A 12,327-nucleotide genomic window follows, 5' to 3' on the forward strand; every position below is an offset into this window, starting at 1 on the left:
TATATAACATAAGAAACTAATACCTTAATGTATCTAAGGGGATGTGATCTTGTCTGCACAATAAATCTAGTTATCATGACACAATTTTACAACACATCATCTCAAGCATTCATAAGATCATGGTATTCATAACAATATCTAACTAACATGTTCACATCGTAAACTCATACAGATATGCAAAGTCAATCTAGATTACTATGGAACCATCTCACAAATATGTCAGTTCATACCTAAATATCGAAACCATAACCATCTACATAGATCAAACCAGGTTAACACAATACATATAACATCGAATATCTTCAAGGCAATGAACATAACCATCACGCATATTACCAATCCAAATTATAACATCAATATCTCAATGAAATGACCCTAAGAATCAAGTTAATAGCATATAAATACAGTAAGCTATGTATCATGCTCATCAACAACATAAAACCGAATTGTCAAGCTAACTGTCATACAACAATCAACAATTTAACCTATAACATACTCATCAACAACATATATCATAATCATTAGGTTATCTAATATAAAAATAATAATAGAAATGTATACAACTACAGGTTACTATCATTCTTCACTATCTGACACATGTGCATATAACCAAACTAATCATCTAACATCTATCATGAATATAACCATAACATCAAATACATGTTCATAAACCTAATGTATATAAACCTAATGCATATAGTAATCCTTAACTTACATTCCTACATGCCAAATATACACTACTTGTATGATGATTTTCTCTTATCCCAAAGTCTAATGTTGCAACTTCATTATGACGATTTGCCTCCCTTGCTCTATCTCAACTAGCACATTAGCATCATAAAAACCAGTAGCATCATGATCACGTAAATTTCATATGATGACTTCACAAAGCATGTTTTACCAACTATACATGCATAATCATAGCCACGACCATACATGCATAACAATAACCATTAATCCATTGTACACATTACCACATGCAACCAATAGTATGCATACGAAATGCCAAATCAACTACACCTAAGCATAAGCGCATGTATTCGAACATAATAAATCAATTCTTGTAATCAACCTACAAGAATGATACATGTAATCAAAATATTCAAAAATGTAACCTAACATACAAGGATGTAAGCTATAGGTATCACGAAATTAACATGTAAGTGACATATAATTGATACACAGTCAGTCGCATGTTCCAAAAATAAATACATCATGTCTATTAACTTGAAATTAGCATTCACCAATACTAACAACCTATAAGCATACCCCCTTACTATCCATGGTCCACACTAAGGTAGAAGGAGGAAGCTACTGTAATGGTCTGATCTCTAACGTCCAATTATGGAAATAGGATCTCCAAAGCTCTACTAAATTTAACCACACTTGAAAAGAAATTATTTATTATTTCTCATACATTTGTATGAGAATAATTCAAAAACATTTCACTTATTCCACTTGTAACATAATAACTAAAAACATGTTGCTTTTCCATTTCCTTACATGCAACTTTTCAAATTCCTTGCATGCAACCTTTCAAATTCCTTACACGCAACTCTTCAAATTCTTTGCATGAAAATAGGCATAGATCAACTACGTCCATATTATCATACTACAATACTATCCCATCTAAAAAAATAACATTTTCTTCAAACAATTATCATACTTTTACACTTTCTTCAAACAACTACTATACTATTACATTTGCATGTAAGAAATTATTCAAACACTTTACATGCAAACTAATATAGCAAACTATTTGCATACAAGTAAGCACATATCAACTACAAAAATACTATTACACATCAATACCATCCCCAACCATAAACAACATACTCACTGGGGCATTTTATCAAACAGTTTGTATGCAATTAACCATTGAACCATTTAAGCATTTCATCAAACATTTTGCATGCAAACTAATATAGTGAATGATTCAATGCATATATCCTAAACTGTAGTAGTAAAAGTTATGGAAAATGAACCATATGATCAGTTGTATTATCCCTCACTACGGGTCAAGTTTCAACTTATGACATTTCATAGATGAAAAGTTATAACAAAATACCAACACAATCCTATTTGGTGCACAATTCTCGGAGAATACTGACCACTCTTTCATTCGTTTTCTTATGAATAAACCAGTCACTAATGGTAGTATTACGCATTGGTTATTGCTCTTATAGTAATTTTACATACAAATCTTAGATAAACCTTGGAAGGATAATGTAGTGGTTTATTTTATTAGGCCAACTATTGATAATGAATGAATGCCTGTTGAAGATGTTTTTCCCATTGAATATATTTTTTTGTATTTCAACTCACTCACCATGGTACATAGCTAATTATCTTGCTATAGGAAGACTCCCACAACATCTATCCTCACACGAGAAGAAAAGAGTTATTCAACAGAGTGCAATATACTCTTGGATCGAAGGAAACCTCTATCACAATGGGTCAGATAATCAAACTAGGCATTGTGTGAGGGAGGATGAAATATTTGATATACTTAAAGCTTTTCATGAATAACCTTGTGGGGGGCACTTTGTAGATAAAAGGATAGGGTATAAGGTGCTTTCAACAGGACAGTATTGGCCTACTATATTTCAGGACACAAAGATATTTGTGAAAGGATGTGATAGCTGTCAGAGAATGGGTCAGCCACTGCAGTCACATGAGATGTCATTACACCCTCAGATAGTTTTAGTGCCATTTGAGAAGTGGGCCTTGGATATTGTAGGGCTAATTAATCCTCCATCTCAAAAAAATTCATACATCTTCATCTGCACAGATTATGTCACAAAGTGGGTTGAAGCGAAGGCACTAGTCAGAGCTACATAATGGGTTGTTTCAGACTTATTGTTTGAAGACATTTTTGTTCGCTTTCGGGTCCCTCTAGAAATAGTGACAGATGGACGGTTGCAACTCACATCTCATTTGATCTAGAAGATAGTTGAGAAATACATAATCTATATAGGATTACTTCACCTTATCATCCATAGGAAAATGGACAAGTGGAAAGCACCAATAAGGTTATTGAGGGAATTATTACCACTATTGTTGCTAGCCACCAAAGGAATTGGCCTGATAAAATGCCAGGAGCATTGTAGTCATATAGTACTACAGGAGGAACACTACGGGATCCTCACCATATGAATTAATGTTTGGTAAAAATCATTTATTTCCCATAGAGTTCAAAATAAAGACATTGAGAACAACACTACTTTTACTACCCCGATATCTATCCCAATGAAGCACTACATCTTCATTTCATCCAATTCTCAGAAGAGGAATAAGACAAAGAATAGAGGGTATTTTCTAAAACAGAGATGGGGACAGAAGCAGTTAAGGACAAGCCCAATTCCACAAAAGAATTATAGAATTGCTCAGAAGCATGCCAAATTTTTTAAGAGGTTGGATGGTTGGAATTCTTCAAATGACTCAAAGGGTTGAAAGAAACTGTTGCCCTAGAGTTTTCCAAGAACTTAAATAGGAACCAAATAGAGGTCAAGGAATTGATGTTAGAATTCACTGAAGAAGCAATTTCGAGAGTATCAACATTGCACTATGAAGGCAAAATATGGTCTAAATGGAAAATCAACGATCCTTCCATCAAGGTGGAATTTCTGCAAAGGGAGAAACAATTAGAGAAGGGAAGGGGAATTGACTGATTGTTGCTTCCTCGACCATGGGGATATGTTTCCATATACATTATAAAATACATTACTTGTGAAGGATGGGTGACAATAGTGTTTAATTACCATTTCCCATTGTTAAACCATCTCGGACATAGATAATTGGTTAATATTCCATATTTCTTGTTGGAGAACCTGAAGCATATGTCTGCTATTGTGAAGGTTGCTTCACATCTAGAAAATTGTGTCACCAATCATGACCTTATAAAATTAATCATAATGGATGCCCTGGAAATCCAATGCAAAAGATGGGAATATTTTATGAGAAGAAAGACGAGGACTTTATGCTGAAAGCAAGTTGAAACCCCCGCTAAGGCTCCAAAGGAATCTAGGGTGACTAAAGAGCAAGGGCAATCCTCTGGGAGAAGAATGAAGAAAGGATCAATGGAAAATACAATAGGTGGAAGGATACTAAAAAGGAGGGTCAGAGTCATCATCCAACCAGAGCCCCTGCCTCCATCTATAAGGAGGTCAAGAAAGCATAAGGACGCAGGGGAGCAAAAAGAAGAAGAACATACCCATCTTGAAGAGGTTCCTTTATGAGATAAGGATGAGACCCAAACCCTGTTGTGTAAAATTGAACAATTAGAAAAATAAAATAAAGAATTAAGGCAGCAATTAGACAATAGTAAAGTAGAAACAAGGGTATCGGGTATGGATACTTTGGTGGAGGTTGTTGATAAGTTGCAAACAGAAACTAGACCAGATTCTAATGTTCAATATGTACTAAGAATTTAGCGATAGTCGGGTATAAAGTTTGTGCTGCAACTACCATCTCGATAGAAACCCAAACTAAGCCTTCAGAAGCTAATGCAGAAGAACTTGTTGAAGACATTTTTGTTACATAAGAACCAGTGGCTAAAACGAAGCATCCCACGATGACCGAGTTGGAAGCCGGAATGCATGAACATGCCGACGATAACATTGTTACACAAGAACTGATTTTTGAGGTACACGTCCCTCAAGAAGAAGAAGAGTTTATCCACAAGAACTTGTTGATGAAGCTATTGTTACATAAGAACCATTAGCTAGAGTAGAACAACTCCAATCTCAAGATGCTATTACACCCCTTATTGATGTTTCATATGAGAAAACACGAGATCGTGAAGCACGATGGAGTTCAAAAAAACTTTTGCTGATATCAGAATTACAAAAATGGAAGAAGCTGGCACTCTCTTTGCAAAAGGGAGTGATCTTGCTAGAGGAGCATTGAAAAGTCGTAAATACCCTTAAAGAGCAGTGGGCTAAAGGGAAGTTGATAGAATAGTTGACAAGATGGGAAATGAAGAAAAATGAGAAGGAAAGGAGGAATGGGTGTAGTATTTATAACAGGAAATTCATAACTTAATAGATGATAAGAATAAGTTGTAAGGACTCGTCCTGAACCCGTTGGGCTGTAGAAGCATTCCCCATCTTATCCAATCCTTATTTGGGAAATATTTTATTTATTTCAGTTAAAAATTTTCTATTAGAATAGAATTTATCTAGGTAATCCTACCCAACTTTTTTAGATGTTTTTCGTGCATGTGATTTTGATGAGAAAAGCTTACTTTGTGAAATTTTTCTACATTATATAATTTGTGAATACGCTAGTCTGCATATGATTCTACACATTTTCTCCTACATTGGGGACTTGCAGTTGTGCGCCTTAATCTCTTTCATGAGAAATCAAGTAGAATGGAATCTCGCCATGAAGTCATCTGACACCAATGAAGGGAATGAAACCTTATGGATAAGAGAAAAACCTGGCATGGATACTAAATTGAGGCATGAATTTAGGAAGTTTCTACGTAGGCCTGATACAAGGGAATAATGAGCCATCTATAGGAGGAGGATTGTGAGGTTTTTCCTCAACCTCTTTACACATTTGAAGAGTTGAGCATTGACTAGATGCCTTCAATGTACAGAGGCTAGTAGTGCGAGTCTGCAAAGTGTGACCCTTTGGGATTTCCTAATTTTTTCGTTGTTGTTACACGGGTTCTAGAATATGCCCATTGTGAATTCAATGGGATCCTTCACGATAGGGCTTAGATTTAAGTATCCCTTGATTTGGATTTTGGTTGAAGAATACCAATCCCATTACCGATTTTGTCATTATGAATATGAATGTAGATGTATCAGCTAATGGCTACTTAGGGCTACAGACCAATTAACAAAGATACTGCTGGTGCTTACAATTAGATAGATTTATAGTAGTGGTAAAACAACAACACCTGAAGATTTTGCATGAGGACATGCAATTGCTTCAGTTGGGAGGAGATGTTGGGTGTAGTTTTTAAGCATATCTTAGACACCTCTTTCCCCATTTTTTACCATTATCTCTCTATAAACCTATGAACTTTATGTTTCAATTACCATTTTCCCTGGTTATAAAAGAAATCCTTTCTCAACATATTATTTTTCCATCTTTCATTAATTATCAAATGAAGTGATCTATTTTTGAGATGGATAACCAAGGTAATTGTTGAAGAAGTTTTATGGTTACTTTTCTTTTAGGTGTTGCCTAAAAATAAGGACTAAGGATAAGAATCTACTATTGTTACTAGCTGTTACACTTCGAGCATTTTTTGTTACAATCCAAATTTTTCTGTTACACCCCGAGTTGTTGTTACACTGCAATTGCTAAAGACCGTGGTTGTTGTCTTAAAAAGAAGCTTTCAAGAATCATGAATTATCTACGGATGATCAAAATATCTCATCGGTTGTGATTATGAAGATGGTGTAACTTGAATTGGTCTTTTATTGGAAAACTTTTTGTAATACTTTCTATTTTTCTCTTAGTATTGATCAACATGAGAATCCTGAGATTCTCATGAATGATATGCTCCCTAATTTTTGTGGCTTGCAAACTTTATAAAAAGGTTCGATTCCATGGAAAGGGAATGAGAACGCATGAACAACATCAAAATTTTGATCTTGTAATTTCCTGTCATTTTTAATACATAACACTTCTAGTGATGTTCATACAAATTTCGTGTTGAGTTTTTAACTAGTTTCCATTTCATCCGTGTGCTCTGTTAGGGAGGAATGGACCTCTTCTTTAGCAGTGATTGAAATAGTAGTATATTAGCTGCTTGTTTTATATTTCTTTCAAGTGTGAATTCATTAATCTTGTTGTATGCATTGTAGTATTGATGCACTTATGTTTTTAGATTCATTATATGTTGTTACACAAGATTGGTTAGAACTATAATATTTAATCAACTGATACAATTTTACTAATGATGTGTCACACACCTATTATTTGAGAAAAACATGAAGTGTGATGAGTGAATTTCATTCCTGTAGAATGTTTTTTTAATTTTTTCATGAGTTCTTTAACTTCTGCAATTGTGTTCAACAACATTTTCTTTCATTTCTTTCCATGGCTATTATGTATCAGCACAAATACTGAAGACTCCTTTGAAATAAATAGACCTACCCTGGTTGACAATTAAATTCTTGCGGTTCAGTCAAATTAAATAGTGATTAAACTGGAACAACACCTAGCCTATCTCTCGTTAGCTTAGGAGTGGGTTTAATTTAGGATAGTTTGTTTTGAATCCTTCTTCCCCTCTCATCTCATGTTTTCATTTTACTTTCTTCGTAATAATCCTTGTACGAAAGTCATGTCTGGTTCTAAATAAGCATGGAAAATTTTCAAAGGACATTGTGCAAATATTAACACTTGGTTAACTGACCATTCCTCTTCTTTGAAATGGCCTTGTATCTTTAAGTCTGTGATTCTTAAATGGAAAAATATGTTTTTTCTTAGAGAAACCTTAGCAGATATGTGATTATCAAATATATAAATAGGATATTCTTCTTTAATAATATTTTTTTTTAATTGGTTAACTTGACGGCTCATTCGAGTAGAGAAAGGAGTGGAGGAATCTTAAACAAGTGCACTGTATTTCAAAGGTGTATATATATTCCTCTTTGAATGGACAAACGCTTATGCTCTCAAAAGTTAGGATCCCTCTTTTTCCACAATGAAATAATAACTGCCTAAGGAGAGTCCTATAAATAAAATAAATAAAGGTTGAAAAAATAGAAAGGCTTCATATATCACCGATGAAAATAATGAAAAGAAACTATATCTTGAAGTCAAGATACATAAGTAATCTATGGTGATCGACAAAATGAATAATAATTATTGAAGAGATAGATTTGGTTCGTAGATTTAAACCCATACAAAGAAGCTGGAGTTCTACCAGTAAGTTGCTAAGTGTTGTAGCTGCTACAACCCCTGCTCCAAAAGATTTCCCACTCTAAATTTTGGAGCCTACCCTCTATTTATCAGAACTTATCTTTCACGCTCGTCAATTGTTCCCCTTGAATTTTTAATATCATGATTACCTATTATTTTGCAACACTTGTGTAATGTTTTGACTAAGTCCTATTGGAAGTAGTTGCACAACATTTTTCTACAAGTTAGTTTCACCCAAACACAAGTAAAATATGGTTCTCATATTGCATTGATTTTTGGTATTTCCTTTGGGAACTGCATAATCCTTTGTCACTAGAGACTATGAAATTCCTTAAGGAACTGAACTACAAAATCATTCAAGACAAGAAATTATTAGGAAAGTAAACTTTGTAATCCTCCCTTAAGAGTCAGAACTTTATAATCCACTAAGTCATTAAACTGCATAATCCCCTATCACTAAGCATTGCACAATCTTTTCTACCAGTGGTTTGTGTAGCCTCCCTGAACATGTCAAGTGCCCATCCCTATAAAATAAGTGTTGCACTATCTTATTTGAACAATTCACACAAGTTTCTATCTTTTATCCATTGACAAATGTCACTTTCTTCTTGATTTTAGACATGTCGTCATAAACCATAACCCTAATCCGATGGGGGTGAATCTATACAATGGAAGTCCTTAAAGCTCATTTTCACACACTACATTAGAGCTCTAGATATCCCCATGATATAAAGGAGCTTTGGATTTGGTTTATAGTGCTTTTTCATGTAAGTTTTTAAAGTTTCACTCTTTACTACTTGTTTTGTCGCTTTTGTTGTTTTTTTGTTTATAAGCAGAGATTTTCTTGTTTATTTTTCTAGTTACTCATGGTTCTAACATTACTACCTTGTACAATTTTTGTTGAGTATGTCATTCTATTTTTACAAGTGTTGCATATCTCCCAAACCATTTTTCCTACCAGTAGTTACTATTAATGAATCTTTTTACACATGCATGTTCTTTCCTTCCTATGATCTTATCTAGTTGATAATAATGATTGATTTAGCTCATTTAAAATTTTAGATATAATTTCCTTTTCCTTAGCCCCAAATATAAAATTTCCCTCTTTTTTGGGCTGAACTATTGCACACTTAAGTATTTTTGTCTTCTCCCACTGTGCATTATGAAATCCCAAGAACCAAGCCTCCTTCCTGCCATCTGCGACTATGAAATGCACAGTCAATGGCCTCATCTTGTTGTGAATTAAGTAATCCCAGTATTTAGTGGTCTAGCTTGGGCACTGAGACTATACAATGTGCAATCCACTTACTCTTCTCCAGCTGAGACTACACATTACGCAGTGTCAAGCATAAAGTCATCCCTCTGTCAATTGAAACTATGTAATCCTCCTCTCTCACTATGCATTGCATAATTCCATATCTCAGCCTTCCCCCTTGCAGTAACACATTGCACAATTTCACTCCTTAGTCAAAGTGTTGTTTCTTTTAGGTTGATTATTGAATTGATCTATTTAGCACAAACTTTCTAATTTCGTGACTGCATTTCTTGCCATACGAACTATGGGTCTTGAACATACCTCTCTTTCATTAGTAGATAACATTATTCCTCCCAAGATATCAACATGAAAAGAGGAAAGTGAGAGCAGTACTGAGGAAGTTGTTGAAAATCCTTCAACATTAGTTCCCAGTCTTTCTGATACACAATTATACATTAAGGACTCTGATATTACATGGTATAATATCAAGAATGCATTCACTTCCACAAAATTCAAAGAATATATGTAGGATAGACATGTCTTCATTAACATCCAATGATCAATGCTTCATAAGGTGTCTTGTAGATTCCCAATCTTGCCATGTGTAGATGTCATCAAATGGACCCAACAAGGATTAGATACCAAAAGCATTTCTTTAAACAATGCTAGTGGGCAACAACTTCACTCCTACCCAGAACATGATATCCACTTGGCCTACCACTTGAGTAAGCTTGAGCTATATATAGACTCTCACTTCTATGCAACAACAGGCTATCTCAATACCAAGGAAGTGGTCAATATTTGGGTAAGGGAATCATGGAATTTTTGCCAAACATCAAACAATACTTACAAGACCAAATCACTCAAAAAGGTGTCCCAATACTTGATATTATTGTGCTACTAGGTGTATGGAGTCAAGAATATTGAATCCTTCCCAAAGGATGGGTTTACATGTTATATCAACTTGTTTCAAAAGGGATGTTTTTCAATTCGTCCAACCTTGTGTCTCATTAGTGAAAGGTCAACATAAATAAGGTGAAAAATCCACCTCAAGGAAACAAACAACAATTCTGCATGTCTTCACACCTATTGGATGGTATATCTGTTTGCAATGCTTTCCTTGAGATGTACTAGAAATGGACACCTAGTGAGCCTCCTATTCACATTTATTGTAGATTGTTAGAAGAATGAAATTACTTGGGAGTCTTTGAAAAGTTGGCTGATCATTTCTTCAAGGTCTTATACCAGATTATATTTGAAGAAGAGGCCCCTTGCATGTCTCATGAGAAAATGAGTTAAGTATCAGAAGTTGCAGATTGGTTTGCCTCACCAGATGGCACTTACCTTATAGTGTTTGGCTATGAGAAACCATCTCATCATTTTCTAAGGTATGCCATGGACAAAGTAGTCATGCCAAAGGTTTCATATCATCTTGTGAGAGGTCTAACTGTAGTATTGTAGAGGAAGAACAAGGCACCATGGCTTGCTCTTCCCTTTCAGGTGGATCTTACGAGGTCAAGAACTTGAGGGCCACAAAGTATGAAGTAAAATAATTGGAAAGACTCAAGCTTGGTACAATCGATTTTCATTAGTATGATCATAGTGGGGTGTGAAATAAGCACTATGCCAAGTTGCACTTTTTCTTACCATGTTGGACCTATGCCAGGCTGGAGGAAGAAATGATAAATAATCGCTATAATGTGTCTTGATCATATGGACCAAGAGATCAAGTAGGTCCTTCCAACATATTTCAAAAAAAAAAAAAATAATAATAATAATAATAATAAAATAAAATATAAAATATAAAAAATAAAAATAAAAAAAAAAGAGAGAGAAAAAAGTGTTAATCAGAAAGCAAAACAGGTTGAAGAGAACTCTCTAGTGAGTATTAAGTATAAGATAAAGGTTTCCCACAACCCAACAGAAAGAAAGGAAAATGAAGTAGTGGGAAGTAGAGAGGAAACAAGTGGAGGAACGAAAATAGAATGAAGAGAAAGAAAGGAATAGGAGGAAGAAATGCAGGCATGAGAAGAAATAAGAAGAATGAAGGAATAAGAAGACACACTAAAGCAGAAAGAAGAAGAAAGGAATAAACAAATTGAAGAAGAAGAAAGTAAGCAAAATCAGGATCAAGAGCTTGTTCAAGAGATAAAGGAGAAGATAGCAACACAAGACATGGAGATAGAACACGGGGAGGAGAATGAGGATGTTCACCTCATTCCTAGCACAAGAAAACTCATTAGTCAACCTCCACCTCCCCTTACAGATGTGGTGCAGACATGCAAGCCTTGGATGCGGAAGAAGAAATATATCCTCTAGATGGTGAATTGATCATGGATATCTCTATCCTAACCTTTAATGAGCTTCATAAGAGAATTTTATGCGAAAGGAAGAAACAATTTCTCGATGATCTGGCACATCCTGATTTCATTCACAAAGAGCGGTTGATCATCACTAACACTAGAAGGAATCCTCACACCATTTGTGCAGCTAACTTAGCCTTTGCAGGAGTTTCAAAAGCAAATAAATATTTCCTTCTCGAGGAAAAAAAACAAATGACAAAGAATCTAGAAGTTCTAAAGAAACAAATCTAACAACTACAAGTGGATAATTAGAAGCTTTCTTCTGCACATACTTACCTTTAGGATCTTCAAGCAGCTATATATGGTGATATCTAAGCTTTGGGAGACACTATGAGGCATCTTTACAAGGCATTGGTCACTTTTCATAAGGAAATAGTTCCCTTACATGATATGAAAAAGACATTGTGGGAAAATGTGAAAGCTTTGGAAATCATTCATGTAGCCATTACATTGATGCATGTGGGAAACTAAGTATAGGAGCACACCAACATAATTGATCAAGAAGACAAGGAAGGACGCAGAGTAGGGGAATTTGAGGTTAGGATGCTTATACAAAGAAACAAAAACTCGACACCTTTTTGGACAACATTTAGCTACTTATACATGATAATACAGCAATTCCGATTCCTTGGTTCAAAAACACAAGATCCTCTCAATAGGGCCATTTTCATAAACAAAGGGTAGAAACATCGTAAGATAGGAGGATGATGAATACTTGAACTAGATGAAGCATATCACTACCAAAGAAGACCTGTAGGTTAACATTCACAAAATGTGGAAGTATATAGGTGGTCTTCCTAAGATCAATACTATGTTATTCTTATG

The sequence above is a fragment of the Pinus tabuliformis genome, chromosome J, assembly GCF_031772625.1.
Source record: "Pinus tabuliformis cultivar Carrire ecotype Pingquan chromosome J, CPIR1, whole genome shotgun sequence".
Taxonomy (NCBI): Eukaryota; Viridiplantae; Streptophyta; class Pinopsida; order Pinales; family Pinaceae; genus Pinus; species Pinus tabuliformis.